The sequence below is a fragment of the Cupressus sempervirens genome, chromosome 9, assembly GCF_028749045.1.
Source record: "Cupressus sempervirens isolate cs-2001-9-10 chromosome 9, ASM2874904v1, whole genome shotgun sequence".
Lineage (NCBI taxonomy): Eukaryota > Viridiplantae > Streptophyta > Pinopsida > Cupressales > Cupressaceae > Cupressus > Cupressus sempervirens.
The window spans coordinates 37,595,463-37,602,049 of NC_143126.1; positions in this window are offsets into that span (position 1 = coordinate 37,595,463).

The window sequence follows — 6,587 nt, forward strand, 5'->3', positions numbered from 1 at the left end:
AAAATTTAATCAATAGCCAAATGGATTCATTTATTGTAGAAGACATCACGAAAACTATATGAAAAATTAGTGAGGAAAATGGTTGCTCTTCCAATAGCAATAACAAACAGGAGAATGAAGAAAGAAAAAAATCAACAGATGTGAACCAAACACAGAAGAAGAAAAGGGAGATAAAACTTGGAAACATCTATTTATAGGAGTATTTACTCAAATTATTAACAACAGCTACACATAAAACTTGCAGCACACATAAACAACCTTATTCTGTAGATTTTTCTCCTTGCAAAACTGTCTAGACTTGAGCTCGAGATTTCATTTTCTTATCCACTTTTCTACAACAAAATACCGCTAGCTGAATGGCTTTCTTGGAGCATACATCAAGGAACATGCTATACCCATTTACTCACTTTGCAAGATAATCGAAAACTGACGTGAGGAGAACTTTTTTAAACTGACTCTCATAATTAAAAACAAATTAGAAATCTTTAGACAGTCCAACTGTCATTAATTAACATTTTCCAATTTCCAATAATCAAATAAATTCATACACGCTAAAGTGGATCAAATCACTCTAAAGAATCAAAAGAATCTTTTTTTCGTACCTCTGCAGTAGCAGTAAAACAATTTTACTGGACCGGCTCTTTAAGATTCCATTCGATAGAATCCTTCTTTGTCTTTGTAGGCGAGATCTTTGTCAATCTTCAGACTCTTTAAATATCACATATTATAATTTGATTCCTAAGTTAAAAGTGTTCGATAGTCAAAATAAACTAATTTTTCTAAATATTAAATTTTCCTTTAATATGAGAGATTTAAGGATGAGTGTCAATCTTGAATACCAACACTTAAGACCATGAAGCCATAATTAGTGTCCTACAATTCCTAATCTTGCTTGAATCTAAACCTCATTTACAAGGCTATTCGAAAGCAAATGAAACTATTTCAAAAGGGCAAGGGGTCTCCTTTTGTTGGCCGGTTTCATTAATATAACCAACATTGTAGTAGTGAAGGAATCATTATTATTTTTTGGTTGTGCAAAAACACATTCAAATACAAATATTCATTGTTTATATTTTTCTCATCTCTATCTAGCTACAACCTCTTAGCAATACAACTAGTAACATAATTTTATTGGCAGCATATGCTTAGATTATCTACTGTGATATGTTAAAATATCAATCTGATTGGCCATTGTTAGTTTGTTATTCTTTGTCTATTTTGATTGGGAACATAAAATTATTCGAGAAAGAAATATATGCCATGATGATAGTATAATTTTGAAACCTTGTTGGCTAGTTGCATAGATAACCTATAGCTGATAAAGTACAACCTAGCTTTCCAGTTGTGCCTTTATTTGAACTAAACAAAAAATTCAAAAACACACACACATATATTGTTGGAATATTAAAGGCAAAAGGCCATTTTCCCCTAGAGCCAAACGCCCACCTACCACTCTTGAGGGACTCCAGAATAGACATAAACATGAATGCAGTAGGTGTGTTTTGAAATTAGAAAAAGAGGAGGGGAAATATGACAAAATGAATGTTTTCATTTCATTCATGCAGTGTATAGATTCAACAGATAAGAAGTTTAGCAAAGAGTTGTAGAGCAGAGTAGAGAACGAAGAAGAAGAAAGTGATCAGCAGATCTAATCTCCAGTTGTACATGTTTCTCCTGTTCACTCTGTCGTTGTAGTTGAATTTTTCTTGTTGAAGTAGTGATTGCTCCAGGCACCATTGTATGCAGCCATTAGAGCTGCAAGTTTGAAGTTTATTGAAGTTTGAAGTTTTACCTTTTTAGGGTTAATTTAAGATTTTTTGGTTGAAGTTGAATGCTCACAGATTTTTTAATAGTTTAAATTTTAGTTGAATAGAAAAGAAAATAGACATACTTGAATCTATTGTTCTTCCTCTTCTATTCATTGCATTTGAGAAATTTTTTTGAACGGTTAAAGCTTGGCTCTCTTGTTTTAATGGTGAAAGCATTCACGTTAGAATTTCTCTAAGTTATAAATTTTTCTCAATTGAAGCTAAGCTTACTCAGCATCCATTGTTTACAAGAATTTTTTTTTTGTATGCCAAGCTCACTTGACACCTGTTGCCTGTCATAGTGCCGAGCAATCTATGACTAGGCACCTTCAAGTGCCAAGCAAAACTAGCACTCAACACCTTCATGTGACGAGAAAATTGTTAGGTTTAGGGTTGTGAGCTTTAAATTTAATTTATATTTCTCACATGGTATTACAGCTTTGAGGCCCCACATCCATAGTGAGTTAGGGCAAAGTTTTTTCTAGGATATTTGACATGGCAGGAGATGTAGAAAAGATATGGCAGCAGCCACCACCATTTAATGGACAAAATTATGATACATGGGCAAAGAAAATGAAAACCATTATGGTTGGAAATGATTTGTAGGAGTTTGTAGTTAATGAGTTCAATGATATGATAGACCCAACTCAGTATGCTACCCTCAGAAATGCACAAAAGACTCATTTGAAAGAGTCAAGGAGGAAGGTTGCTAAGGCATTAAGTTTGATTGAAGCAATAATGACAGAGATAGTTTTTCCAAAGATTACATAAGAAAATTATGCAAAGGAAGCATGAGACATCCTTGAGACAAAATTCAAGGGGACTAATAAAGTCTGTACAGTAAAGCTACAGAATATAAGGAGGGAGTTTGAGAACCTTCAGATGAAGAAAAATGAATCAATTGTAGATTTTAGTTCAAGGACCTCCAATGTGATTAATCAACTGAAGTCAAATGGAGAAGACTGTCAAGAGTAGAGGATAGTGGAAAAGATATTAAGAAGTTTACCTCATAAATATGAAAACTTAGTCATGACCACAGAAGAGGCAAAAGACCTCACTATTTGTACAATGGATGAGTTGATGGGTACTCTTCAAACCTATGAGCGTAGGATCAATAGATCTTCATCTTCTTCTTCCCAAGAGCAAGCATTCAAGGCTCATTCAAATCCAAGAGAAAGGGGGAGAGGAAGAAATGACTCAGGTAGAAACTCTAGAGGTAGAGGCCGAGGTAATGGAGGACAAAGAAATGTTGCATTAGAAAGCTCAAGAAGAGTAGATGGAGCAAGTAGCTCACAAAATACTTCAAGAGGAGGTAAGAAAAACTACAACTCAAATAAGAGTAATGTAGAATTCCACTACTATCAGAAATATGGGCATTATGCAAGTGAATGTAGGAAGAAGCAAAATGATTAGTAAAATAAGAAAATGTGGATGATGTGAACATGGAAATTGGAAACAATACCACTGCCTTCATCATGTATAATGTTGGTGAAGAAGGAAGCCCTGAGGTTTGGTGCCTTGATAGTGGATGTAGCAACCACATGAGTGGTAATGAAACCTTATTTTCACTCATTGACAAGAGTTTCAAATCTAAAATTAAAATGCATAACAATGGAACACTACCAGTTGTGGGCAAAGGATATATTATGGCCTGCATCAAGAAAGGTGAGAAGAAGAAAATAAAAAATGTGTATTTTTCCCCTAGTATGAAGCACAATTTGATGAGCATTGGTTAGCTCATTCAAAATGGATAGAAAGTACTGATGGAGAATGACACATGTGTCATTCATGAAAAGGATGGGAGCAAGAACTTGCAGTAGTTCAAATGACAAAGAACAGAATGTTTCCCCTGAAGATAGAGAGATGTTTCTCATCTCAAGTTGGAGCTGCACCTCACACACAATTAGCTTTAAGGAGTGTGATTGAAGACCCCTCACGGCTATGGCACCTTAGGTATGGTCATCTTGGCTATGTTGGTTTAAATTTGTTGTCAAATAAAAGAATAGTAGAAGGTTTCCCATGCATAGAAAATTCATGTGACAAGTGTGAAATTTGTATTTTGGGTAAGCAACATAGGCTTCCCTTTAATTCTAAAAATTCTAGGACTAGATATCTATTAGAGTTAGTGCATATTGATCTAGTCGATCCTATGCAAGTTACTTCCATTGGGGGGAGTACTTATTTTATGACATTTATTAATGATTTTAGTCGTAGGACATGGGTGTATTTCTTAAAGAATAAATCTGAAGCATTTGATAAATTTGTAGAATTTAAAGCCTAGGCTGAAAGAGAATGTGGACACTATATCAAAGTCCTAAGATCAGATAGAGAAGGGGAGTATACCTCCAAATTTTTTTGTAAATTTTTGTAAGAAACATAGTATAAAGAAAGAGCTCACAACCAGCTATACACCACAGCAAAATGGAGTGGCTGAAAGAAAGAACATGACCATTGTTGAAATGGCAAGGAGCATGATGAAAGAGAAAGGTCTCCCAACTGAATTTAGGGAGAGGCTATGGCAAAAATAGTTTACCTAATTAATAGATGTCATAAAAAGTTAGGCTATTATAGAATTCCAATGAAAGCATGGTCACGAGAAAGATGGACAGTTGAACACCTAAAGGTGTTTGGATGTGTTGCATATGCACATGTGCCTAAAGAGAAAAAGTAGAAATTGGATGACAAAGGTGTGAAGTGCATCTTCATAGGGTACAGTGTAGAATCAAAGGCATACAGATTGTATGACCCATTGAACAACAAGATGACTCTTGCAACAGATGTGGAATTTTTTGAAAATCAGTCTTGGTATCGTCAAACTGATGAGTCACCGAGCACTTCAAGTAAAGTGTCAATTATGAGTGAAGAAGATATTGATGAATAGCAAGAAGAAGGAACAAATAGAAGAAAAGACAAGTAGCCTCAGTCATTGCTGAGATCCTCTAGGCATGACTGAGTGTTAGTGCTGAGTAACAGTGAAGACCGAGCAGGTCAACAATGCAGAAGATTAAAAAGTTTTAGTTTTGGGTCGAATTTGGTCTATCCGGAGGCAGCAAGAAGAAATTTTGAGGGATTTATTTTCAAAGTTTTGTTTTGAATCTGATTTTAGTTTTTGATCCTGGAGGTTGTAGATGCCCCTTGAAGCAACTTAGTTGAGTGAGTTTTTCCTCCTGAGTTTTCCAAGGTGTGGCTCTGCATCATTTTTGGTATCATAGATCAGCAAAAGGTTTGGGAAAAAGTAGTTGTGTATATGTTTGTGTGATTGTGAAAGATTGAGACAAATAGTCTGAAAAAAAGTCCAGGAGACTAGATAAGAAGAAAATAACCTAGCTGAGGAATAATGGAAGAAGAAGAAGCAGAAAGACAAAGCTATAGCCAAAGACATTCTATATTCCGAACAAAGTGCAAGTGCAAGAATAAGGTATGCAAAGTTATAGTTGATAGTGGTTCCTTTGAAAATATAATCTCAGTAGAAATGGTTGAGAAACTGAATCTTCCAAGAGTACCTCATGATTTACCTTACAAAGCTTATGGGTTAGGAGATGAACAGTGGATTGATGTCTTCAAAAAGTCATATGTTTCTTTTAACATTGGACCATATTTTGATACCATTGAATGTGATATTATGCCTTTAAAAGATTGTCACTTGATTTTGGGAAGAGCATGGCAATATGACAAGTCAACCATATATGATTGTAGAGAAAACACATATACCGTCAACAAGAATGGGAAGAAGATGCTTTTATTTCCATTGAAGGATGATACAACATGGAAGGAATCAAGAATTTTAGGTCTTATTGATAGGATAGCATTTTCAATGCATGATGAAGTGAAAGAGGAAGTGAAAGAAGTTTTGGTAGAGGCAAATGAAACTACAGAGAAGGCAGCCATAAAGAGTGCAGATGTATGTGAAGTTGGTATAGAAATATCAACAATGATAGATGTAAGTTGTCATTTGAAAGGGAAAGAACATGAAGAGCAGAAAGAAGATAAATTGCAGCAAGAAGCAGTGCAGCAAGTAAATGTTGATGAGAAGAATAAAGAGGAAAGCCCTATGGGATTTGAGTGTGATAAAGTTATGGTTGGAACAATAATGTGTCCTTTGAAAATAGAGAAGAGTAAAATGTTGGAAGGTACTCCTACGGAAAAGATTTTGGAGGCAACTGATGAAGCCTTAAATATGCATAATGAAGAAAAATGTCAAGAGGAATGGCATGAAGATGAACCTAAGGAATGTGTAACAGCAAGTTCTAAAGAAGAATCTGATTTATGGGAAGAGTTTACAGCCATCATGGGAGAATGGCAAAGGAATGGTGGTAGTACAAAAACTCAGCTTGAAGAAGAAAGGAAAGAGTGCAATATTGTTATTGTTCTTGAGCAAAGTTGTAATAAGAAAGAGATATTTGAAAGTGAGATTACTACAGAAGATCAAGATGATGATAAATGTTTAATAAAGGAAGAAGAGATAAATATGATTCTTAAGATTCAAGATGTGAAACTGGTTGATAGTCAAGAAGCAGATAAGTTTATGGTTACTATTAATGAAGATAGATATGATGCACATTACATGGTGTATAAGGAAGCTCATATTCAAAAAGAGAACTCAAATAATCTTAATGCTGATGATATGTTTTCTTCTAATAATGTTTATGCAGGGATGCAGATTTCATGTATAGTGAATCATGTTGGAGAATTTTCTATGACATTTACAACATTAAAGAATCAAAGCTACAAGGTGGAGAAGTTGGATATTATTTTTGTTTTTCTTGTAGATATGCTCAT